The sequence below is a fragment of the Vulpes vulpes genome, chromosome 3 (genome assembly GCF_048418805.1).
Source record: "Vulpes vulpes isolate BD-2025 chromosome 3, VulVul3, whole genome shotgun sequence".
NCBI lineage: Eukaryota > Metazoa > Chordata > Mammalia > Carnivora > Canidae > Vulpes > Vulpes vulpes.
The window spans coordinates 125739718-125767301 of record NC_132782.1 but is presented as its reverse complement, the minus strand read 5'-3'; the positions used below and the strand labels follow the sequence as shown (position 1 = coordinate 125767301).

Below are 27584 nucleotides of genomic sequence, written 5' to 3'. Positions count from 1 at the left end.
AGAATGGTAATTATTTAATTTTACTTACCTCATATTTACTAATGGCCAATTCTTCTGTAATATGAATTACCTAGAAACACTGAATACTGACATTCCAAGTGATTTTTTTTAACTAGTGAAACTATTAACATTTAACTATTAATGTACTTATTGTTTTTTCTGAATTGACATCTTAGATCACTACTGTTAGAAGGGACAAACTGATGAAGGAATGTTTTTAATGCTTACACTTTTGTATGCCACATTGGAAGGACGTATAATTGATAGGTTAGAATGTATGACTGTAGCTATAAAAAATAAGATATAGTTGATTTTCACTAAATAGAAAGTACTTTGAAAAAGGAATTTGGGGTTCACTGCGGTGACAAGGTTTGCTTTCATGTTGTTATCAGATATTGTGAAAGCTACTTTGTTTTTATTAAATTTTATCTATCAGCCAGAATTAGGACAACAAAAAAAACTTAATTACATTTAGGGTAAATGTCTCCTTAAAACAAACAAGACAATGAATAGATACCTACATTGCTGGTGTTTTCACATATGCTAATGAAGAACTTATAGTGCCAATTGATTGCACTAAATGAAATGTCCTCATGTTTAGAGGCATCACACTCAAGAATAATTTATTTGGTCTTTCTTCCACTCTGATTTATTCTATCGCTCAGTTGCCGATGATTTAAACCTTGTATTACTACATAAGCAAAGCTGTTGACTGCAAGGGGAGTGTGTCAGTTAATATTTCAAGTCATTAGTAAAGTAATTATAAAGGAAATGGCTTTGACAGTACAATACGTTTTTATGGTATTAATGTCAGTGGGTACCTAACACTGATGACATACTCAGAAAAAAACTTAGACATACATTTAATCACTTGCCTATTGTCCTGCATTGAATAATTAAAAAATATATTTCCCTAAGAGATTAAACCAAAAATCAGCACTTAAGGTTTTCCTTCACAGCAGCCATTTCAGAATGTGATGAAATTCAGTAATTATCTTCCCCCCTTTTTTTTTTCCTGGGCAAAGTTTGCAGCCCTGTTAGCTGCCAGAAGAGGCTGCATGAATATTTAAACAGCCCATGTGATACAAGGCTTCTATCTATCCAAGTTCTAGCCCTTTGCCATCTCTCTCAGGTCCCAATATTCTAGAGGAAAAAAAAAAAAGTTGAATTGTTTCATCTTGGGCTTGTGATCTTTGGAGCTGAGTCTGTGTATTCTAAGCCCGTGCATGGAAGAGCTGAATAATTTCAGTGACGAAGGATAAGTATACATGAGGGGGAAACAAGAAGAGACGAGAGAGAGAAAATGATGTTTCTGCCTTTCTGAGAGAATGTGTTAAAGAGCTCTGCCCACACGAATAACAAGGCTGGGATATCACACCACTTCAGGTTGCCAGTGATGCATCTAATGGAGTAATTCTTTATTTGACTAGTGCACATGAATAGGGAGTGAAATTTGGGCTGCTGGTGAGATTTCCTTTAACACAGCTATAACGTCAATTAATTTTTTTTTTACTTTTGTATTTCTTCACATCTGTCCAGGACTCTAAACATATTCTGTCCTTATTAAGACAAAAATAAATGTGGAATGATAATTGAATAGTATTAATATTGCTAATATTCATTATAGCTATGATTTAATGAGTGATCGCTGTTCAAGGCAATGTTCTAAGTACCTTAGATTATCTTATTAAATTCTCAAAATATCCATAGAAGTCAGATCTCATCATACTTTCATTTTATTGATGAAAAAATTGAATCAAGATAAAGCTTATGAAGAAAATACAATTTGGCTATTGGGGGTGGCACTGCTGAGAATGGAGAGGTGCAAATGAGAAGTAAAGCACCTCTTACTCTTTCTTATTTCTTTACTGATTTCTTGCATGGAGGAAATGGCCAATGGACATACAAGAGAGTTGAAATCAAAGAGAGGAAAAAGAAGGTTACTGTAGTATCCTAGAGTGAGGCTATATCTCAACTCTGCTGTTAGAGGGAAATAAGAAGTAATGTGAGTATGGCCTATGTGGAAAACCTACTACAGAATCTATCTGGTTTTGGAAAGCACTGTCTTCCCCCTCATCCTCAAAGACCATCTCAGATACCTGTCCAAGTTATGTAGGCTTAGAGTGATCTATTAGCTTTGGTGATGACTGTGAAGTTTCTTTTTGAATGTTTGCGCTACTTGCTCTAATGACTCAAGCATTGGTTGTAAGGAGTCTAAAGATATAGTCTGTCCACAAAGACAACTCATGAAACATAGCCTGGAATTTGGCTTTTCCTCCACCAGATCCCCACTTACTAGCCAGACCCAGAAAAGAAGATTGAATTTTAAGGGTTATGGAAAAAGGGTGACATTTGTACAAATACATTTAACTTTAAGGTGGATCATAGCAGTGCATTATAATACACGGATTTTTCTGGAGCATGATCAGTTGGCATGAATGTCACAAAAGAAAAATTAGAGAGTTTTCACTTATATTCGACAACTCTTTGGTACTTTATGAATATAAGTGCCTTTTAACCAGTCTAATTGTGTTATCCTTGTAGAAAGTCTATTATTCCTAATTTGCAGAAGAGGAAATTATGGCATAAGAATCTATTAAGCAAGTTGGATGCAGTACAGAAATTGATTATTTATGCTCTCTTGGTTTTTAATTCACTTATAAAACCATCTAGGTTAACCAGATGTCAAAATGTAGCTAAAATAAAACAAACAGAAGAGGGTATGGTTTGAACAAAATGATACCCACTCAGTCCTCAAGGGTCACTGGATGCTCACTACCTTACAGACCCTCTCATTATTTAACCTCTTATTATTAGCAGTCTTTGTTCATCCATTCCATGAGTATTTATCAGCATAAAGATGCAGAATCCAAAGCTGATCATTTGTTGTCTGCTAACAGTCTGGCATATATTCTTCTACACTTTCCTCCTCACTTATACAAATATATACAACAACTGACACATACATAAAGAGTTTTTGCTTACTTGTTTGCTTTTACTAAAATGTAATCACAATGCCCATGTTATCCAGAAATGTGAATTGACTCACTTGTGATAATAAACATCCATCTGTTGGGTAACTTGAGAAAGCACCATATGATTTTAAAGTACTATTATATAAGTAAATAAAAATAAAAACAGACAAACATTTGTGTTTGTTAAGCACTTACTATACACCTGAAACTGTTTCTTCAAGAGGAGACATCTAAGGTGAGATCCAGAAAGATGAGTATGCGAGTTCCCAGCAAAGAGGAAGGGGCGGAGGAATGACTATTGAATTTTGTCAAATGCTCTTCCTGCAGCTACTGAGATGATTATATTGGTTTTTGCTTTTGCCACACAAATTTTCTGGCATATGTATTTTGTTTACTTACTATTGTCTTTCTCCTCCTTGTCTATCTCATATTGCCTGGAGCAAGACCCAGTACAGGCCAGGCACCTATGATAGGAAGAATACAACACCCTAAAGATGCCCACATTCTCATCCTATGAAACAGAGGAAGGGAGCCACAAGCCAAGGAATTCAGACAGACCCTAGAAATTGAGAAAAATCAAAGAATGAATTCTCTCCCTAGAGACTCCAGAAGGAGTGCGATTGGGCTCAACCTTTGACTTTTTTTTTTAATTTTTAAGATTTTGTTTATTTATTTGACAGAGAGAGAGCACGCGTGCATGCATGCATAAGCAGGCGGTGGTAGGGCAGGCAGAGGGAAAGCAGCAGGCTCCCCATGGAGCAGGGAGCCCATGCGGGGCTCGATCCCAGGACTCCGGGATCACGACCCAAGCTGAAGGCAGCTGCTTAACCGACTGAGGTGCCCCTCAACCCTTGATTTTATCCCTGTGAAACCCATGCTGAATTTCAGAATAGCAGAACTGCAAGATAATAAATTTGGGTTATTTTAAGTCACTAAGTTTGTGATAATCTGTCATGGTGTCAAAAGAGAACTACTACAGTCAATCAATATCTGCTCAGTGTGTGAATAATGAAATGTACTGGGATTTGTAAAACTGGTCCAAAGGAAGAGATAACTGTAGCCTAGTGATTAGCTCATCCACTTTGCAGCCAATAAGATCTAGTTTAATTCCTAGCTCTGCCACTCATGTAGACAAGTTATAAGCATGGCCCATGGTGAATGCCTAGTACCTGCAGGGGTTAAGTCAGGGCCAGGCTGAAGAACACAGCAAGCCCAGGACCTACTGCACTGCCTGATTGTGAAGGTGGTGCCTGGTGAGTTGGGATCGTTAAGTTAATGGTGGCATCGTGGCACAGCATGTGGATAAATTGGTTCCTTCTCTTGTTTTTATGCTTCTTTCACCTTTCCCTTATGCTATTTTGCAGTTTTTTCTTTCTTCCAAGTTATCTTTCTAAAGACAGCCACTAATTGTTTATTTGTAAGTGGTTGCCACCTACTCTTATTCTTTGCCCCCTCCCTCCTATAGGTGAACTGACCTAAATTCCACCCATCAGGATAGAAGCAACTCAGTGGCCAGATTCCTCAGCAACATGACACTCTAGTGCTTCTGACATACTCTAGTCCTCCTCTCAGAATGTAGAGTCCAATATTAAGCCCGCCAGTGCACACATCCTCTGACCAGCCCAGAGTACAATTATAACTTTTTTTGGATTGTACCCAATCCAAAAGACCATGCATGAGTCTTCCTACTCATGAATCTGTCTTTTGTAATTAGGTTAGGATTGGATCATCTTTAAACCGATTTCCATGTTTTGACTATTTTGAATAATACAATCTAAAAAAGGAATCTGTTTTGGGGGTTTTATTTTTTAGTACCTACATAGCACTACTGGTCAGGGTGTTTGTGATTTCTTTCATGGGCTGATGCTCTAGCAGGTTCCCCTATTTTGGACTCCTGGGATTATTAAAAAAAATCCAATTTCTTGTTCTCAAAATATTTCACCCTATCAGGACCATTCTGAACTTTTTAAAAAATATTTATTTATTTATTTATGATAGAGAGAGAGAGAAAGGCAGAGACACAGCAGGAGGGAGAAGTAGGCTCCATGCAGGGAGCCCGAAGTGGGACTCGATCCCAGGACTCCAGGATCGCACCCTGGGCCAAAGGCAGGCACCAAACCGCTGAGCCACCCAGGGATCCCCTCATTCTGAACTTTTGTGATGACATTTATCATATTAGTTCTTTCTCTGAGCTTCTCGTTAGCTCTATATAGATCACCACTAACAAGACAGCATCAAAGACAGAACCTTATGGCACTCCACTAGAGATTTATTTGCAAGTTGGTATGGAGACACTGAGCACCGTATTTTAGGTTCATTTATTAAGCTAGACACGCTATGTCCTGAAAGTCTTACTGTTGTATCCATACTTATCCACATTCATAAATTCGCCAAACAACAATAAGATATCTGATAGGGTATGTAACAGAATGGTGATGGGAGGTAATGTAGTAGAGGGAAGATCATAGACTTTGTGCCAGACAGATTTGTGTTCACATAATTCAGACCTTTCAGGGCTGTGATGGGGGAATGCAATAAACAGTAGTATATTGAAGCCATAAATTTTATATACCGCAATCTAGGTCATATAAAGCATGCAGCTACTTTATTTTCCATAATGATCTAAACTTCATCATGAGCATCCATCCAAGACTGAATAGAGATGGAACAGGGGAGGGAGGAATGTTTAATAAACCCTCAGTTGTTCTCAGTTTTCCATTCTTTGCTTTCTGGCAAAAATGGTACTGGGGTCCAGCTGGAGGTCTGCAAGACTACGCGGCCCAAGTGGGGCGGCAACTTCAGAGCAGCCACAGGGCTGTCCTACAGAATGGCCTCTTCATCTCTGCTGGTTTCCACTGCCCCGTGCTTCTCTTTCTTGGTCTCCACTGAGTGCTCTACTGACAATCACTGCTAAAGTCCTTGTGAACCCATGCTGACTTGTTCCATCTAGGCTCACATGCTATAAAAATCCTCTGAATCTCCAGCACATCTTCCTTCTAGCCCCAGGTGGGCTGCTGTCATCCCGAGCTCTGGTGTGCGTCATACATCTTTCTGCTGCCTGCCCTACTGCTCTAGGGGTGCAATTAAGTTAAGTTCTTCCTGTTTCAAGCCAGAAACAAGGAATAAGCCCCTCTGTTTTCTGTTTTCAACTTTTCTAGATTTTCTATTATCTGGTGACCAATTTCCTTCTCAGAGTTTCTAACCCAAGGGCACTCCCTCAAAATGATCACCACATCTGCCATCCTGCCCTTTGCTCTCTTCCAATCTTGTCACTTTCTAGGCCCAGAAATGCACCTTCTCTTCTCCTAAGTTGATGGTACCTCCTCTCATATGATATCCAGTGTTCTCTCTATTACTGGCTCATGATACTCAGAACTTCAAATTTTGCTTTTGGTATGTAAAGGTAGTTTGGGAATTTAGAAATTCCTGTTCTCTTCTGACAAAGATTTGATTATTTTTAAGATTTTTTAAAAATTTATTTATTCATGAGAGACATACACAGAGAGAGGCAGAGACACAGGCAGAAGGAAAATCAGGCTCCATGCAGGGAGCCTGACGTGGGACTCGATCCTGGGACTCTGGGATCAGGCCCTGAGCCAAAGGCAGCCGCTGAACTGCTGAGCCACCTAGGAGTCCAAAGATTTGATTATTAAAACTAAATAATATCTTCCATTTTGACTGATATTGGCTCATCTCTTTCCTATATCCCCCAGATTTACTGAGGTATAACTTGCAAACAAAAAATATATATACTTAATATATATAACTTGATTTTTGATATATATATACATTATCAAATAACCACAATTAAACTAATTAATGTATCCATTATCTTACAGAGTTACCATTTTGTGTGCATGTATGTAGTGAGAACATTTAGGACCTGCCTGCCCTCTTAACAAATTTTAAGTATACAATACGTATTAACTATAATCACATTGCTGAACATTAAATCTCCGTGTGGTACATATACTACATATACAATGGAATATACTCTGCCTTAAAAAAAAAAGAAAAGAAAATGCTACCATTTGGGGGATAAGCCTGAAAGACATTATGCTAAGTGAAATATCTGGGTGCAGATACACAAATACTGCATGACCTCTCTACATGGAATCTAAAATAGTCAAACTCATAGGAGCAAAGAATAGAGTGGTGGTTGCCAGGAATCGAGGGAAGAGGGATGAGGAGATGTCAGCCTTTCTCTTATGGCCCATTCTTCTCTAAGGCACTGAATAAAAGATGAGAAATCCTAGAGCTATGTTGTCTAATATGGTAGCCACTAGCTAGTGTAGCAAGAGAGCATTTGAAACGTAGCTAATGGAATCAAGGGACAATTTTAGATTTTAGTTAAATTGAGCTCATTTAAATTTTGAAATTAGAATGTGATTTAATTATTAGAAATATTTTAAATATATTTAGAAAAAATTGGGTATATGGATCTAGGTTTTACACTGTAAATTTTATGAAATCTACATACAGATAAAGTATTTCAAGTGAAAATTTAGTATCTGAGCTGAAGTGTACTGCAAGTGTCAAATAAATACACACTGGATTTAAAAAACTTTGCCAAAAAAGGAATGCAAAATATCTCATTAATGATTTTTATGTTGATACATGTCAAAATAGTAATATTTCAGATGTACTCAGTTTAAAGTATATTTTAAAATTAATCTCACTTTAAAAAAAACTCTTAATGTGATTACTAAAAAAATTAAATATCATATATATGGTTCATTATATATTCCTACTGAATAATCTAAATAATCTATTGGAGAATGCTGACCTAAATAAGAACATCATGATTCAAGGGGAATGAACATTATATCAGTTAATTATAAAAAAAAGATTATATGCATTTCATCATTTATTGCTATTTTGTTATTTAATTATTTTATTGGTTGGAGTTGGACACTGAGCTTAAAACCATTTTTTAGGGCACCTGTGCTTTATCAGACTATAGTTATCTATATCTTTTTACCTATATTTATCTTTTATATCTATTCATATATTACAGTTTAAATAACACATAATGTGATTTAGTGATATTTGGATATTGTTTGAATTTTCAGAGTCACAGTTATCCTATTTTTTTCAGATTCTAATTATCATAACATCTACTTTTAAATATTTGACTTCATCAAAGTTAATCATCTGTTTTGTATTTTACTGATACCCTTTAGGAACTTGAGAGATTCCATATTTAGTTAGCGTAAACCAGGAGGTAAAACTCAACATTATGAATTTAATATTCTGGGTTAAAACATCAATCTACCTTTGGATAATTCTGTGACTTTAGATAAATTAACTTCTCTAGGTCATACTTTTATATTATTTGCAAAATGAAAATGACAATAATAGTTTGTGGGATTTAGCACAGAAATTGCAAAAGGAATGCAAGTTTTGGCACCATGAAGATTTTTGTTTATTTTGTGACTGGAATCCACATAAAGGATTCAAAAGATATTATTTAGATTAAAACTATATATTTACTGGGAGAAATAATAAAATCAATTTGCCTAGCAAATGGGCATGGGGATAAAGGTCCTTAAACATATTGTAGTTGAAAAATGAAGAGTAGTCATCCATTTCCTTACAATATACTTAGTGGGTACCTAACAAAAGATTACATAATCATGAACACCAAATTTATCATGTAGTTGATGTCCTTGAATGGGCAACAGTAGGGAGTCACAAATGTGATGTGAGTAACAACACCCTCAGTGTTCAGGACCAGCTGGTACGTGCAGTTAAGATCCGAATATGCTCAGTGACTCAGCTGCCCCCAGCACAATGGCCAATTGATGGTTTGGTTGTAAATAACAGCTCCTTCATCACTGGCACATTTACCTTATCCCTGAAGAGCAGCCGTGGCTGATTTAACATGGAGACCATTTCTCTCCAGTATGACCTCCTGATAAATAGATTGTATGCATGGTGCTTCATCTATCAGCTAGAAAAAAACAAAACACTCCTACTTGACATTTCCTATGTCATCTATAAAATCAAGAACCACACATATTAACCATTTAACATTTGTTTGCCAAATACCATATAAAAAGTAAGAGAATATTTAGATAAAGATAGGCTGCTGTCTTGTTTCTGATTTTAATACAAGGAAAAGGAAGCTATACATGGGGGGAGGAGTTACATGCAGGCAAAAGATACTTGATTCCTATAATTTTAAGAATTATGTCATTTCTAAGATTTTAAGTTTGCCGACTAGCAAGTAAGGAACTCAAATTAATATGTTAAAAGATGGATCTGGAGATCTTTAAATACTACACAAATGCTCATTTGACTGCTAGATGAATTTAGGGATCAGTTTTAGTTTAACTTAAAGGCAAATGAAGAAAATACAACCCAAATAGCTATTAAAATATGCAAGTTCAATGTCAGGGACGAGAAATCAATGGTAAAATGGTGAAAGCATATCTCAAATATCTCTGCCTAATCCATCAAACTGATTTTGTAAATAAATCTTAGGATTTACATTTTCTCTCAGACTTTTTTTCAGTTAAGGGAAGAAACTATAATTAATGAGTATGTGATTATTCACAGACATGATCTCTGGAGGATGTGCACTTTATATCTCCATATAACATATAGAATCAGAAACATTTTAAATATTAAGAACTGGATTCACATCTTGAGAGACTGTGTTAAATTATAAATAACAGGAAAAGACTCATAACTTAAAAAGATAAATGTTCTATCACAACGAGGAAAAGAAATGTGTGCTACAAGGCATGCACACATACACAGAGTCTCGTAGTAGTCACCGTGGCCATATGTGAATTGACATTATATATATAGGTTTGCAGCCAGCAGCAAAGTACTTTATCAATTTTGTGCTAATTTCAATAAACATCATAAATATTAACCACAGCTTGACATTTCAAGATATATATCAGGATTGAACCATGTGCTACTAAGCTATCGCTGACCTCATGCTTAACGCTTGTCTGTGGCTAAATCACAGGGGAGATTTTGTGGTTGGTCACCCAGGGGTCTCAGGAGGTACCTTCTTTTCCCCTCTCTCAAGGTTAAAGATTTCCCTCCCCTGCTCCCTCAATTTTTATTTAACTTAGAGCTGCCTAGATTCACCCCCACTGTACCCTACCCAGATTTTCAGCTTTCACCTCACTACCCTTCAAGACACAGAAGGAAAGCGGAAAGCATGAGCCCCCATGTCCAGCCACTCTTCTCCCACACCCTCCAGCTTCTACCCCTCACCACCAGACATTCTGGGTTGGGGGCAACAAAGTTGTCAGATGTCAAAAGATCCCTCGATCCTGGGTGCCTGCCCTGCATCTCAAATCACATTCTCAGCCTTGGTCCCAGTTGTTTGGGGAGAGTGATCTCATTTTGCTATCCAGCATTTGGTTTCATGATAAGTACTGGAAAAATACATCATTTTTTTTGTTATTGAAACAATATATTTTTTTCTTTTTTGCTAGCTTATGAGGGAAAGAAATAGCTTTTCTTCTTTGTCACCTCAGTGGCCAGCATGACTCACTCTCAATAATTAGTTAATCATAATGAAAGTTAAAATTTACTGAAATGTCTACTGTGCATCAAAGACTGTGCCAAGTGCTGTACATGTATCAATTATGTAGCCCAAATAATCCCATGGTGTTGGTACTTAACAGGAGGGGCAAGTAAGACACAGAAAAGTTAAGTAACTCGCCCATGGATTTAGGCCTACTCGTGATGAAGCAGGGATCCAAACTCAAGCAGCTTAACTATGAAGTCCATGCTCTGACTACCCCAAGGCTGTATGAATAGAGAGGTCTCTGCCTCAGTCTGTGGGGGATGGGCAGGGCTCAAGGAGATCTTTCAACAGAGGTGAGAGCTCATACAATGGAGATGGTGGAGGCATTGAAAATAACTCCAAGTGTCAGACAGAAAGCTCTGTGGGTGGGGCTGGGGGTGAGCCCTGGGAGGTACCTGCCCAGAGGGGAGTGGCAGAAAATTAAGATAAAGAGGTTAACAGGGGCCAGGTTACCAAAGGATTTGTGGGTCAAGTGAGGGAGTTTGGATTTTTAGTAAAAGAAAAATGGAGAGCCACGATGGGGACAGGAAGAGACGACAGGAGCAGATTCGAGTTTTAAAGTGTCACTTTGGCTGAAGTGGTTCCAGGTGTTGGATCATCATGTCCTGAACTGCAATTATGAACAGATTAGATAAATATTTAGGAAGGTGAATTGGTAAAACTCATTGGTTAATTAGATATGTGTGTGTGTGTGTGTGTGTGTGTGCGCGCGGCGCACGCACGCATTTGAGTGGATGAGTTTGAACTGAGTGGAGATTGGTGGGCATGGAAAGTAAGGTGAGTGAAGAGCAAGGCATAGGTAGTCCCAAGCTTCAACAGCTGACAGAAAAGTTTCTAGTGAGGAAATCTCAATTCCCACCTGGAGGGATAATGATGTTCACATATGCACCAAGAATTGAATGTTTTACCTGTTTTCTCATGGAAACCTTGTCTCCAGGGTAGTCCTGCAGCACTTTTCATACTCTATGGTAAGCACGTTAATGAATTAAACTGGCTTCTGAAGGCTGACCTAGGTACCCAAACTCCATGTTTGACATGGCCGCCAACTTGCACGGCAGCACAGGGGCTGAGAACATAAGAAGAGTTTGGAATATAGGAAGCCCTGCATGAATGAATGGATGAACTTACTACTTTTGAAACGAGGCTTGTGTTATATTATACTGAAACATCTAACTAAAACAAAAATATATATACAAAACTTACAGCAAATTCCACAATTATTCCATAAATAATCTGTGACTTTCTTACCCTAGGTGTTACTTGAGCTATATTTGAAGCGTGTTGTAGACTTTTATATTTCAGAAATTATGTCTAAGAAGGTATTTTCCAGAATTCTATTGGTTTTCTGAAAAATTAATGGCTGTGGTAAAAGAATCTCCTTTCTTTCCTATCTTCACCTTACAGGAAGCTTCTGCACTTGGTGGCCATAGTGAGAGGATCATGCCTCGAGTGGACTCAGAGCACCCAACTTCTAGGCCTAACCTTCCAGTAGATTGGGGATATGACATTAGTGAGTGACCTACTATCTCTGAGCCTTAGTTTCATCATTGGTCAAATGTGAAAAGTGTCAATGAAATCCTTTATGTGAACTACTGAGTTATGAAATATTCCAGAATTCAGAATATTTTCAGATTTTAGAAAGGTAAAGTGATGCATATACTTCTCATTATTCCAAATGGGGTCAGATGCCATGCCCCACAATAAAACATATTCACATTTCTACATTTAAATATATAGATATTCACAGCAAGAAGAATAAATAAGAATATAAGTAGCTTCACATTAATACACTGAATTAATTCAGGGAATATCAGGTTTGTCATTAAAAAGGTTCGAATCTGATCACCAGTTCCAACGGAGGTGAGGAGTGGGCAGGGGAATTCACCCATCCCAATAAAAAGAATTCTCAGACACCAAGTGTTCTAAATTTCAACTCAATTTTGACACTATCTACCCAGAGATAGCACCAGATTTCATAAGTTAAGGGCTCAGCCACCCCCCCCCCCCCCCACCCCCGCGAAAAAAAGGGCTCAGCCCTACAAGACTGCCTCTCCCTGCCACTTGAGGACATGAATTACAAACCAAGTTTATGACCTGTGCTTCTGACCTACTGGGGGCAGACTGGAGGTTCCAATGACCCTCCTCCTTGGGTTTGATTAATTTGCTAGAGTGGCTTCCAGAACTCACAGAAACCTTACACTTGCTAGATCACTGATTTATTATAAAAGGATATAATAGCCAGATGTAAGAGATGCACAGGGTAAGGCATAAGAAAGGGCATGGAGCTTCCATTCTTTATTCTGGTGAACCTCTCTCCCCAGATCTCCATGTGTTCATCAACCAGAAAGCTCTCTGAACCCCATCCTCTTGGGTTTTTAATGTAGGCTTCATTACATAGGCATGGACGATTAAATCATTGGCCATGGCAATGATTGGACTTCCAGGCCCTCTGAGAGTTTCAACCCTTTGCTCTCCTAGCAGCCAGCCCTTGTCCTTAGGTTACCAGGGCTTTCCAAAAGTCAGTTTATTAACATAACAAAGACACATTTATCACTCTTGTCACAAGAAATTCCAAGGGTTTTCAGAGCTGTGGGCCAGGAACTATGGATAAAGACCAAATACATATGTGCTATAAATCACAAAATCACAGTCACCCAAAAAGCTAACAAAATAAAAAATAACTTTGTTTTTATAGTTTTGTTTTTGTTTTGGAGATTTCAGAACTGATGATAAAGGATTGTGAAATTGGGGTATCTGGGTGTCTCAGTCGGCTGTTAGACTCCTGATTTTGGCTCAGGTCATGATCTAAAGGTCACAGGATGGAGCCCCACGTGGGACTCTGTGCTCAGCATGAACTCTGTTTGAGATTCTCTCTCTCTCTCTCTCTCTCTCTCTCTCTCTCCCCTTCTGATTCTCTTTCCCCACAGCATGCATGCTTTCCCAAATAAATAAGTAAGTCTTAAAAAAAAAAAAAAAGGACCATGAGATTGTGAGGTATTTTGAAGACCAGAATCAGATGCATGATACTACAAATGGCCAAAGCAGAGATGAGGAAATGAGCTTCACATAGCCAAAGCCTGGGCTCCAACTTTTTGGTAATTCCAACTATGGCAGTTGAAGTGCTATGACTAAATATGGAAGAGTTCCCATCAGCTTTGAAAAATGAGTAAGCCCTAAAAATACACTGACCATTCAAATAATGGGAATATATTGGATGCCTGAGGAAGGCCTTTCATTGTAAAGGGCTGGCCAGAGTTGGGGGTGCATTATGATGCATGAAGTGAAGTGACCAATGGGTACAGAGTAAGGCTTGATCTCAGAAGAGTGAACAGATAGACCTGGATCAAGTTCAAGAATTATGTTGAGAAACCTAACATGGCCTTAAAAGCTAAGTGAAGGAATATGTTACTCAACCTGAGGAGAGAAGATAAGTATCACAGGTGCTTAAGGTGCTAGAGGAAGATGTGCCTGGTGGGTGGTACTGCACAGGCAACAGGGGAAGAAGGAAGACAGAGGGCAGAGATGCTTAGCTCTCACTACTTCAGTGGAATCAGGGACATAAAGTTGGAGAAATGAAATATGAGAATCTGACCATACTCAGGGGATAAACCTCAGTGGGAAGATGAGAGACAGGAGATTATTTTACAGGCATGATTCAACTGTTTTGGTTTGCTGGGGCTTAGAACTTGGGTGGCAAAATGACAGCTGAGGAGATAGAGGAAGGAGTGGCATGTAGGCAGGGGTGTACTTATAGATGGACAGGAGCTGCTGTCTGGCAAGCATATTATCCCCCAGGGCAAATATGGCAGAGAAGGGAAGACAGGCTCTATGTTTCTGGACAGGCATAAAAGAGTTCCTAGAATATGATTAAAAACACACTATGTGCTAGAAAAAGTTATGAAGTAAAAGTTCAAAAATGATGTAAGGCCTCAAGAGAAGGAAAGAGATGTGGATGGAATTCATACCTTTATTCCTTTTCTTCTTTAAAGATTTTATTTAAAAAAAAAAGATTTTATTTATTCATTTAAGAGATAGAGGGAGGAGGGAAGGGGCTGAGAGAGAGGGACAAGCAGACTCCATGGTGAGCACAGAGCTATCTGTGGGGCTCAATCCCATGTCCTGAGGTCACAAGTTGAGCTGAAATCAGGAGTCAGACAATCAACCGACTAAGCCATCCAGGCAACTCCTCCCTTATTCATTTTCAATTAACATTTATTGTGCCTTCACTGTCCTGGACAACGTGTTGGGCTAGAGATACAGAGATAGGGAAGTCTTTCATTTCTGACCTCAAGAAACTTAGTATAAGAAAAAAGAGAGACATGTAAAAATATCATTATAATATGAGTCAGTAGTAAGAATAATTGATGTAAAAAAAAGAATAATTGATGTATGGGATACAGGGGCACAAATCACAGAAAGAATGAACAGAAAATAGAAGTTGAATTGATCAATAGATTTTTCTAGGTCCTGACTATAAAATGACATGTAAGACCTTTTGCTTGCCTTGAGTAAAATTGAAGCAACAACCCAGACATGTGGAGAGAGCCAGGCAGTTTCCCATGGGGATTTTTTTTATAAGATTGAAAAATAGGAGACAGGAGAAGAAAGCAGAGGAAGAGAACATAAGGCAGAGAAAGAGAGAGGATACCTTATACAAAGAGAAGGTTCCAAGTCCCTTTACCTGAAGGGCAAGACAAGCCAAGATGACCAACTAGAGAAAAAGCCAACAGTAGAGGTGATTGAGGTAAATGGCCTCAGCCTTATGTTGAGAAGACAATGAAGGAGAGGGACCAAGGCCAACAGAAGAGAACATGTGCCTTCCAGAGTGGGAAGTCATGCTCGGTGCCAACCAGTTGTTGTTGGGGAACATAAGTCCAGGGCTACCACAACACTAGTGTTTCAAAAATAAGTAGATATATTATTCTGATATGAAATTCTCCAACTAAAAGCTTGGGGAAGTAATTACATTTTTAAAAATACGCTAGACAGATAAAAATACATCTGTTAATTGATTTAGTCATCGGCAGCTAGTTCACATTCCTAAATGGGAAATCAAGAGTACGGAAAGCTCAGAGTGGGGGCAAGTCGTGAAGTAACTCCACTGCGTTCAGAATAAAGGTCCAACTTTTACTGATGTGTAAGGCCCCCTCCAACATGACCTTTTCTTGTTGCTCCAGCCTCATCTTCTCATTCCTTTCCCAGAGGCCATGCTTTAGCCATGCTCAACTGCTTGTAATCCTCACTCTGTTCTCTACCATCCCATCTCTCTCAAGTCCTTGTAGTAGGTTGAATAGTGACCCCTAAAAAAATATGTTCAAGTCCTAATCCCTGGAACCTGTGAATGTTATCTTATTTAGAAAACAGGATATTTGCAGATGTTATTCAGTCAAGAGTCTTGGGATAAGACAAGTGTCTTCCTGAGAGGAGCAGACATAGGCAGAGAAGGGATGTCCACAGGAAAAGGCCGCGTGAAGGTGGAGGTAGAGATGAAATTGAGATTGCCACGAACCAAGGAAAAGCTAGTGCCGTCAGAAACTAAAAGATGCAAGGAAGAATTCTCCCCTAGAGACATCAAAGGGAGCATGTCCCTGCTACTATCTTAATTTCAGATTTCTGGTTTCCAGAACTGTGAGCGTATGTATTTCTGTTGTTTAAAACCCTCCAGTTTGTGGCAATTTACGATGGCCGTCATAAGAAACTAATACACTCAACCACCTACCATCCTTGCCTGGCTCTCTTTCACTGAGAAATCACTTCTGTTTCCTGGAAAACCTTCTGGCCACACGACTGCCCTATGTCCCTTTCTATGAAAGCACTTAGGACACATTTTATTGGTAGTGTGAGGTACTGCGTTGGTTATGGACTGAACTATGTTCCCTCAAAATTTTTATGTTGAAGCCCTAACCGCCAATGTGATGATGTTTAGAAATAGGGCCTTTAGGGCAATAACTACGATTAAATGAGATCATAAAGATGGGGCCCTAGCTGATAGGATTGGTGTTCTTATGAGAAGAGGAAGAGACACTAGAGAGCTCTCTTTCCACACAGCACAGAGAAAAGACCATAGGAGGACACAGAAAGGAGGTAGTTGTCTGCATCCTAAAAAGAGAAGCTTCATCAGTGACCAACACCGGTGGCAACTTGGTCTTGTACTTTTTGCCTCTAGAATTCAGAGAAAATAAGTTTCTGCTATTTAAGCCACCAAATCTGTAGTACTTTGCTATGGAAGCCCTAGCAGATTAATATATCTCTTCACCTCCCGGACACATCTAAGTGTCACGCATGTATCCTGAGATCAGAGGCTGAGGGTCGTTGTCTCTGAATCTTCAAAATATGGTAGGTGCCCAAATGGACTGATACATAATTGAACGAGTTGCTATTTTCAATGTTTCAGAATTAAACCAGCTCATCGTTGTCTGATTTAAATTTCTTCTTTAAAATGTGGTACACACACGGGATCCCTGGGTGGCGCAGCAGTTTGGCGCCTGCCTTTGGCCCAGGGCGCGATCCTGGAGACCCGGGATCGAATCCCACATCGGGCTCCCGGTGCATGGAACCTGCTTCTCCCTCTGCCTGTGTCTCTGCCTCTCTCTCTCTCTCTCTCTCTCTTTGACTATCATAAATAAATAAAAATTAAAAAAATTTAAAAAAAATGTGGTACACACACTCTAAATTGAGATAAAAATGGAGTGAATCATGATTATTTTATTTTGAGCCATTTTAGACATTTCTTATCAGACACTAAGATAATTGATGACACTGACAATTAGTGAAAAACTCAATCTAGGTCTGTGAATTAAAGGAAAAGATAAAGATCACAGCTAAAAAAAATTCCTGAGAATTGTGTCACCACCAGGTCAATATAAGTCAATGTTGTGATGTGTCTGATAAAACAACAAAGCAGACAACAAATCAAGCCAAATAAAGAAAACTTAACGTGATCTTGTGTTTATTAGTGCTGTGTCAATTTTTGAAGTGTCTGTGTAAATATTAGATCTCTGATACCCTTTAATAATTATATTTGTAAAATATTTTACGGTCATGGAATTACATAATTAGAAGAAAATTCAGATTCTTCCAAAGTATATTTCATGAATTCTTAGGAAATTCACAGAAGAATTTTTAGGGCATTTATGAGAAAGAAAGTGGGGAAGGAGGGTGGATGATATGATTATATGTTACCAGGACTGGTGATCTAATTTGCAGAGTCCAGTGCAAAATGCAAACGTGAAGTGCCTTGTTGAGATATCATTAAGCATCTCAAGATCGTGACAGCAGAGCATTAAACCAAGTGTGGGGCCCTCCGGAACATGCGGCCTGTGTGACAACAGAGGTTATACACCCGTGAAACTGGCTCTGCATGTTATGATTCCCAGTTTGGAAAGTTACTTGGAAAATCACTTAAAGAATGAGTGGATTATGGTGGGCAAGAAGACAGGGTATTAGGAAAATTTTACTGATAATCCAAGCAAGTGATGATGAGGGTCTGAACCAAGTTTGTAGAACTGGGAGTGAAGTGTTAACATGCTGAAGTAATACCTCCTTTGACTGTCTACTTTGGCTATGTAATTTCCCCTGTTTTATTTATATTCATAAATGACTCCAAAGCTATAATCTTAACACTGCAGAGCTCCAAGAAATGAAAGTACCCAATAAGAAAACTTTATGGAATAAGAAAAATCAATTATAGACTGAGTTAAAAGGCCCTGTGACTCCATGTTAAAAAATGGCCCAGATGAATTAGTGGGTAGCATTGTAAGTAAGTTAAACATAATAGCAATGAACGTATGAGAGCACTTAAATACAAGAAATATGTCTGATTTACGTGCGGTGGCTCCCTTTAGTGTCTCTTATCTGATGAATGTCCTGAGATTTGTGGCTCACTCTAAGAAGCCAGCAGTGCTAGAACACGGCATTATGCCATTGCCATGAGAGCAGCAAGGGACCACGATGGGAATCAAAACTGCTCCTGGGAAACTACAGAGACATGAGCGGTGCAGAACCAAGGTTAAGAGACCTGAAGTTCTGCACTGTCAGCGCTCCAGGGCATGTACTTTAGTTACTGGGAGGCAGTCGGAAGGCGGTGGTTTAGAGCACACTGAAGAGGCATTCTGGATTCGGATCCTGGCTCCAGCATACACTAGCTGTGTGACTCTGGACAAGTTATTAAATTTCTCTGAGCTTCAGTTTTCTCATCTTTAATCTGCAAACTCTAATAGTACCCATGGCATACAAGTGTGAGGACTGAACAAGAAAATCTGTGTAAGGTACTTAGCACAGTACCAGCACACATAGCAAAAGGATGTTACTTATTCAGACAGCAGTTGGTAGCTGTTCACGCAAATACAGGCTCCCTTTTTAAGGGAAAATAAGAGTCAAACGGGTCTTCAGTTTTAGGGTTTTTTAGAGTGCATGAGGACTATTCTAGAGTTGGCCGCTGGAGGGTCCAAAGGGGTGCTGTGCAGGATGGTGAGAAAGTAGCCAGGAGCAGCCACAGACGCAGCTAAGGACAGGGACCTCACCAGCCAGCATCTCTGTGAATCTAATCCAGCTGTCTCCATGTCCACGGGCAGTTATGGTTAACTGGGATCATTTATAGGCGTGCAGCAGGGCCTGTCCATCCTCAGGATGTGCACAGATCCCATTCAGGCATTTTCTCCAGTTACCAGACTGATGAAAGGTTTTCCCAGTTGAAGTTAGAGTGGCAAAGAGCCTTGGTGAGATGGCTTGTGGGCTTTATATAAATGCCAAGCAGTATCCCCATTTCTCTCTTGGCTCTAATAAAATTGCCATAGAAAATGCAGAAGCTTAATTTATTTAAGGAATTGACCCCATTTATCAGAGGAATCGATCCAGTGCTTTGAGTAGGCACAGCCTCTCAGTCTGAGTATCATTTTCTGCATCACTATACTTTGAGATTATAGATTCATCAGGGGACAAGGCTAGGCATCTATTTAAATCTCCTGGTTACAAAATATGAGCATTTAAGATACAGCTGTAGTTGTCTGAACCAATCAACACACTTTTCTATGTCTGTATTATATTCATGCTACTGTGGACATTGTGGTACTTACTATAAAGAAATGGTCTCTAATCTCAGGAAGTCTATACTCTACTAGAGGCAGAAATATGTAAATAATAAAACAAGGAGGCTGATCTATTTTAAATGCAGCATTACTAAAATCTTTCCAGATTAGAACAGAGGCAGTGGCACACTAGGGGCAGGGCAGTAGCAGCAGTCTGCCCCAGGTGCAAGCAATAAGGGGATGCAATAATAAACCCTACTGAATGTCTCTCTGCTCTTTATGATTGCCAGGCGATTATGAACAGTGTTAGGAATAACATGCTCCTGCCCCCCAGAATCTTTTGTTGATGCAGCTGATAGTCTCCTTCAAAGATGGCTGTAACGGTCTCCCAACCCCTGGCTCCCTTGCCTCTTCCCTAGAAAGAGGTGAAGTTAAATTCTCCTCCCTTTGAATCTGGGCAGTCTTGTGACTTGCTTGTCACCAATAAAAGACAGCAGATGTGACACTATGAATTCATAAAAGCCCATGAACTTCTGTCTAGTTCTCTGGAACACTTGTGCTTAGAGTATTGTAAGAAACCAGATCACCTGGGGCTGCTATGCTGAGAGGAAGCCAAGACACATGGAAAGGCCATGTGCTGGCAGCCCTAACCTTCAAGTCCCAGCCCAGATGCAGACATATGAATGAGCAGTCTTCCAGATGACTCCGTGCCTCAGGTATCAAGACATACTTTGAGTCAGCCTTTGAGTCTTCCCAATTGCATCCATAACATCATGGAGCAGAGGCAAGACAGCCATACTGTGTCTTTTTCAGATATCAGACCCGCAGTCTGTGAGTACAGTAGAGTGTTTTATGTCACCAAGTTTGGAGTGATTTGTTATGGAACAATAGTTAAGTGGAACATTGGTCTAAGCTAAAAGAATCACTGCAGTTACTGTTGAGTGTTAATAACATAGATGTAAACTTTAAATCAGCACATTTTATTACATAATCTCTAATAAATATTATTTTATTGTATAAGGAAGTTAATTTGAAGAACTCTTAACTACACATCTGCCTCTGGCATGTGGACTCAGCTACATATATTTGTTGAGGGTAAATCTGTAAAAGTTGGGAGCCACTCATTGCAAGCTTTGGCCCCAGAGTATCTCCAACTCCTCTGGTGTTCCATTTAAGCAGACTTGAGAGAAGGAAAAAAAACACAATAGGATTATAATTGTAAAGATGAAGAAAGAGATCTTGAGTTATTTCAATTCTGCCTATTTGTGTGACCACTTGGAGTTTGTTTGTATGTTTAACTTAAGGAAAGAAAATAATAAAACAATGAAATATTCCATTACAGTGAACTAATGAAATAATATAAATGTATAGTATTTTTGTTGTTAAGTGCAAATTTTCAAGACACATGAATTGTTCTACATTTTTATGCTTTAAAATTAAAATCTATTCTTATTTATTTTAAAACTGAAAAATCGTGATTATTACTGTTAGTATTACTGTTATCATGTAAATGTCATTGAAAGTACTTTTTTCCATACAGAGGAAAAGATATGAAAATTATTTGCTTTGTGGCAAATATACTAGGTGTGCCACTGAAGATGGGTAGAGTAACTTCAGTTAAAAAGATGGAACAAAACTTCAAAAAGATCAACCTTGATCAGGGTCATAACGGTAAAGAATTTTTTTTCACTACAGAGGATCTTAATCCTTTGTTGTAACTGGGAGATACTCCATGGTATGCCTCTTACATGAGAAGCATATACTTCATTCCCCTGCCAAAACCACACAAAGGTTGGTGTCTCCTTCCTTTAAGCCCTGGCAAACAACTGCTGCTGGCACATGATCCGCACTGTCAAACAGATATGCCTACAAGTCACCCAAAGAAGTCAAGTGAAACATCCATTTCACTCGCAACCACAGTGGCAGCCGTGCTGGTGGAGGCATCAAGAGGTGTGGCACCAGTAGTGTCCAGGGTCCTGTGGTCAGAGCAGTGCATCCTCACCGTACACTTCCTATGGGCTGATTCTGACTGTGGCTCTGTTTGCTCAGGCTCCAGCAGCTCCTGCTCATTCCCTGAACCTGGGCTCTAAGCTTGTCCTTTCACTTCATTTTGTCAGATCCGCTTTCTATTATTTATAGTAGAGATAAATATTTGTCTCTAAAAATAGAGATTTTGACAAATGCATAAAAGGTGAATAGAAGTTTGAGCAGACCATATCTACAGGTACTAGAGATACTGCAGATGGAGAGAGTAACAAAAGTAAAAGAATTTAAGTAGAAGAAAATATTGTGATTCATAGTTGGTAATGGTCCACTCTGAACAAAGTTCCCATGAACTGAGAATTGAACTCATGAAAGAGGGCATTACGAAATAAGAGAAGTGTCTGAGCTCCAGCTACCATAACAAAATATCACAGACTAGATGGCTTAAACAACAGGCATTTATTTTTGTCACAGTTCTAGAGGTTGGAAATCTGAGATCAGGAGCCGACATGGTCAGGTTCTGGTGACAGCCTTCTTGCTATGTCTTTAGAGGGCCCAGAGAAACAATATGCTCTCTGCTCTCTTTTCTTAGAAAGGCATTAATCTTATCATAAGGCCTCCACCCTCATGACCTCATCAACACCTAATTCTTTCCCAAGACCTCATCCCCAAATACCAACAATTAGAGGTTAGGGCTTCAACGTATGAAGTTGGAGTGGGGTGTAGAGGAAGACACAATGCAATCCATAGCATAAGAAAAAACAGGTTTTAACCAAAATCAAGAAGGCTTCATATGCTACATGTAGGGATTGAAGGGTAGGTGAGGGCAGGCTATGGAAAGCTTTTGTGCAAAGAGAGATCTGCTTAACACTCATGCTTTAGGAGTGTTGAAAAGATGGAACAAAACTTCAAAAAGATCAACCTTGATCAGGGTCAATACTGCAATAGTAAAGGCAAATGATACAAAGGAGCCAAATTCAAGCAGTAGCAGAATGGGGGACAGGGTAGAGAAGAGTCTAGATTTGAGAGATATTCAAATGTGGAACCAACAGGATTAATCAGACATCTGGATGTGGGGGTGTAGAAGTGGGAGGGGTTGAGGGTGACTCAGAGATTTCAGGCTTGGGTAACTGGGAGGGTAGGGATGCCAATAATCAAATCAGAAGAGACAAAAGCAGGAGCTCGTTTGGAGCAATGGAAAAATCATGATTTTGGCTTTTGAAATGTTGAGTTTAAAGAGGTAATGGAATACCACATGGTATGTTCATGTTAGGAATAGTCTGGAGTTCAGGAGAGAGGTTAAGGTTGGTGAAGGAATTGGTGGTTCACTTGAAGACATGGAGGTGTTAACGCATGAGATCACCCTTGGGAGGGATAATAGAGGGAAGCAAAGGTCAAGAACAGAGACTTCGTAAACACCAGTAGACAATTTTCTGACATTGCAATAAAGCATTTACTGAGGGAAGAAGCAAGTTTGGACACATTGTCCTCAATGTCTTAAAAAGAGAAAAGTTGAGACAGGAGAGGGTGAGCAAGAGCCTCAATGTTGTTGAGATGGCTGGCAAAACAAGGATTTGAAGGGGCTTTTGGTAAGGTCACTGTAGATGAAATCTGAGTAGTATTGGTAGAGTGTGTGGTGGGGGGATGGAGGGTGAAGGGGGAACAAAACACATTGTAAATGGCTTATAAGGTGCAGAAATATAAACTGATCTTTCTAGAAGTTTCTTTCAGAGATGGAATGGTAGCTCAAATTAATGGATGGCTTTTAGGTAGTTATTGGTTTTGTTCTTTGATAGTGGAAATTTTAGCAAGTCTAAGGAAATCATACTTCTCTACATCACATGGAAACTAATAGCGCACATCCTTATAGGTAAAAGATGCCTGATTAATATGTTTGACAAAGGAGAGAAAGCAATAAATATCTGTGTGTAAAGTGCTTAGCACAGTAAGTACTCAGTAATAATAGTTATTATTTTTATACTTTACATTTCTGTATCATTATAGAGGGATTTCTCCTTGTTGTTTGAAATCCTTTGTTCCTGTTCCAAGATTTTCTTTAAGTGGCATAAACAAACAAATGGCTCAAAGCAGACTGTGTTCATAGGAGAAGGTAACCTCTTTTGTAATGCAGTGGGAAAGGTGCCAAGAATTCTCCTTGATTTAAACTATCTCAATTTAGGAGGGGTCTGATGACTGAAATTACAGTGCCATAATTTTTTTTCCTATACGTGAAGGCACTTCAAATGCAAGTATATTTGGCACAGGCAGTTATGACAGAAGATAATACAGCACAGTGTTAACCCCTTGCTGTGTGTTAGCTTATTAGATCCTCTCTGAGTGAGAACTAGATGAAACAAGTATGGCGAGCCACAGAGGTTAAGTTGCTCTCCTCTCCCTTCAGGGAAGAGCCAGCCATTCTGCTATAGGGAGAGCAGTGAGCTGAGTGTCCACCTGTAGCACATAGTGTTTGAGCAGAGCTCACAATGTGCCTGGCCAGCCCCCAACCAGGGGGCTGAGGGGGGGTGGTGGTGATTGAGCCATTTCTGCAGTGTAGGGCTCTCCTAATGGGAATCTCTGGTCAAGATTGGCCGAGACTCTCTCAGGTCTACACTGCGGTCTGAGACTCTCCCTATTCAATCTTGCTTCTATCTGCTTTCACAAGTATTATCCCCCTCCAATCCACCAGTACATCTCAGTTTCCTAATTTTATTTCTAATATTACTCCTAAGTCTATCTCAGCTTCCACTTCTTGGAGGATCCTAACAGAATTGGGACAATTTAAGAAAGGAGGTGGTAAGATGGGATCTGGGGACACATTCTTGCTGGAAATGAGGCACGTACAGTCCACCAGGTAGCAAGCCAATTGCTAAAACCCACCAGTAGTGACTTGGGAGACTTTTCTGGTAGGGATAAGGTAACTGATCTAACCTGGTTTAGTTTAACCAGGTTAAACTTGCCTGATATCAGCACTGGAAGTCTGATGTCTGATGGTTAGTCACCCTAGTGGAGAGAAATATCCTAATGAGGCCAATGATGTGGGAAGTTGAGAAATCCCTGGAAACAATGCTTAGAGGGATAATGCGATTGACTGGCTCTTACTAAGTTGTGCTGGTGCCCTACAGAAGGAAATCGAAAAACTGAGGACAGCTAACAAACAAATCAAAATGGAGTGTGATGGTCAAAGTGCCTCTTAGTAGAAAGAACTTAATAGAAAGTTTTTGTTTCTGCAATGTCCGAGTAAAAAGAGCCGAAGGCCAGACTTAGGACTTATGAGCTAAGAGTCCAGGGATCTTCAAAGATGACTGAATACTCAGATAAGGCAGGTCTATTAGACCAAGGACAGGACCCTGGTTAGAAAAATCTAGACCCTGGGATCCCTGGGTAGCTCAGGGGTTTGGTGCCTGCCTTTGGCCCAGGGCATGATCCTGGAGACCTGGGATCGAGTCCCACGTCAGGCTCCCTGCATGGAGCCTGCTTTCTCCCTCTGCTTGTGTCTCTGCCTCTCTCCCTCTCTCTATATGTCTATCTTGAATAAATAAATAAAATCTTTAAAAAAAAAAAAGAAAAATCTAGACCCTGACACGAGGGACGGAGACATCTGAGAGGATGTACACGAAGATTATGGTTCATTACACTCCTCTAAACCCTTGGAGCCTTCAGATGTGACCTACCCCTACCTATGCAGTGCTAGCACTCCTCCCAGTCCCACCCACACCAGAAGACATTCTAACAGGGGTATGAGAAGCCTCTTTCCCCAGGGCAACAGGGACTCTCTCAAGATCTGCTTCTACCTCTTCTTCCTGCTGTCAGGCCCACAATTAGGGCTTAGTGGCTCAGGATGAGATGAACCTGATAAGGGAGGAGAGAGCCTCTATCCCCAAACTGCTGCATGAATTAGCCGATACATGACAGATGGAGCCAGGGGAGACCTATATGGCTGAATTTTGAGGGGGCTTTATCAAGGAGGCTGAAATATAAACAGATAAGGGAGTGTTCGTTGACATGAGTACTCTCCCTGGGGATGTGGGATTTTACTCTTGCAAGGCCCCCAGGAAAAAGTAAAAAACTCCTGCTGGGCAGGCTCCTAAAAGCCTGGTGAAATGAATTACTTTCTCTCCATGAAGCTGGCATGCCTGAATTGCTTTGGCAGATGGTGGAGGAAGGAATTAAAAGGCTCAGAGAAGTGGCATTGCTGAAATGGACATATAATATGAGCCTTAAGGACCCACCAAAGGATGATGTAGTATAGGAGGACCTCGTGGACACACTGTCCATTTGAGGCACCAGGAATGTGCTAATGAGAAAGGCACAGAAGTTGAGGGGTGCCTCTCCTCTGTAGGCCAAGATTGACGGTAGGGTAGGTTACCACGTAGCTGGGTCCTTTACATCCATGCAGATCCTGGGGAGCCTGAAGAAACAGAAACCAGTGCTCTACCACTGGAAGCAGGAGTGGGTGTGGGTGTGGGTGTGTTCAATTATCATAACAATGCAGAAGGCCTGAGTGACAGCCAAGGTGACTTGACCAGCAGATAGTTTTAGTTTTAGAGAGGATTTATAGAACATAGTGCTCCCTGGAGCAAAAGATGAGGAGTCAAGAAAAATACTGTATAACCACAAGGTAACAAGAATGCAGAGCTGAAAGTAGATGCCCCAATAAAAAGTTTTAATCCTTTGTGCAGTTTCCAAATCAGAATGAAACTAACTGAAGAGGCAGCTGGTGCCCAGAGAGAAGGACCCTGTGACTCTACAGAAAGTATATAATGTAAGGATTTTCCCAGTCCTTCCTCAAAAGGACTTCTGATCATTTATTCACGTGACTATCTATTGGGAAGAAGAGAATATCCAGATATTTTGAGACTATTGGACACAGAGTCTAAGGGGTCATTGATACCTGGAGACCTGAATTAGCATCATCATGGCCCCTGCTGGAGTAGGGTCCTAGGAGGACTACACAGTGAGTATGGGCCAAAGTCTCTAGGTCTGTGAACACATCCAGGGGTCACTTTCCCCTTGGCAGGTGGAATATTGGGGAAATTCAGTAGGAAGCTTATGAAACTATACCCGCCCACTCCTGCCAAGATAGTAAATCAAAAGCAATACTGCATTAAGGGATGGGGGATGGTAAAGATTTGTCCACCACTTAGGATCTCAAGAATACAGGAGTGGTGGTTCTTATCCTATCTCCATTTAATGCAACAGTCTGGACAGATCCTGGAGAATGACTGTAGACTACTGAATCTTCAACCAAGTAGTAGTGACCACTGATTTGTCAAATGCATTTTTTTTTCTTGTCTTGTTCAAAAAAGAGGATGAGAAAGAGTTCACATTCACATGGAATAGGCAAATTTTACATCACCGTTTATGTCAATGTGATATTAACCCTCCTGCACTTTGCCATATCATAGTCTGACATGACCATCATATTAATCCTCTGCATCAAAGATGACATGCTAAACTTTAAGCAAAATAAATAAAAGATGGTCAGCACACTGGAGGCCTTCGTAAGACACATGCACTCCAGATCTTGGGAGATAAACCCTATAAGATTCAAGGGCCTGGGACATCACTAAAGTTTTTAGGGATCCATTGACCAGGGACATATTACATATCCCATCCAAAGTAAAAGACAAATTATTATATCTTGTACCCCCACCATAAAGAAAAGCACAGCACCTTTAGATCACTTTGTTCTTGGGGACACACATCCCACACCTATGAATACTGCTCTGGCCTATATGCCAAGTGACATGAAAAGCTGCCAGCTTTAAGTGGGGCCTGGAATAGAAAAGATCCTGTGGGGTAAGCAGCCCTGCTACTTGGGCCACAAGATCCAGAAGACCCTATGGTTCTTGAGATGTCAGCAGTGGAAAGCATACAGTCTGGAGCTCATGACCAGCCCTACTGTGAAATTCAGTGTGGCTCTTGGAATTCAGGAGCAAGTCCACTACTTCTACAGCAGAGCTTAATGCATCTTTTGAAAAATACACTTGAGCATGTTATTGGGCATGGAATAAGTGGAATGTTTGATTCTGGGATATCAAATGA

General features: G+C 39.9%; 1 protein-coding gene across 1 annotated transcript in view; it reads right to left on the bottom strand.

The window, feature by feature from the left end:
* PLPPR5 (phospholipid phosphatase related 5) overlaps positions 1-27584 on the bottom strand; it is a gene marked incomplete at its 5' end in the record, with an annotated part of 121137 nt that overhangs the window by 40609 nt on the left and 52944 nt on the right. The window lies entirely within an intron of this gene.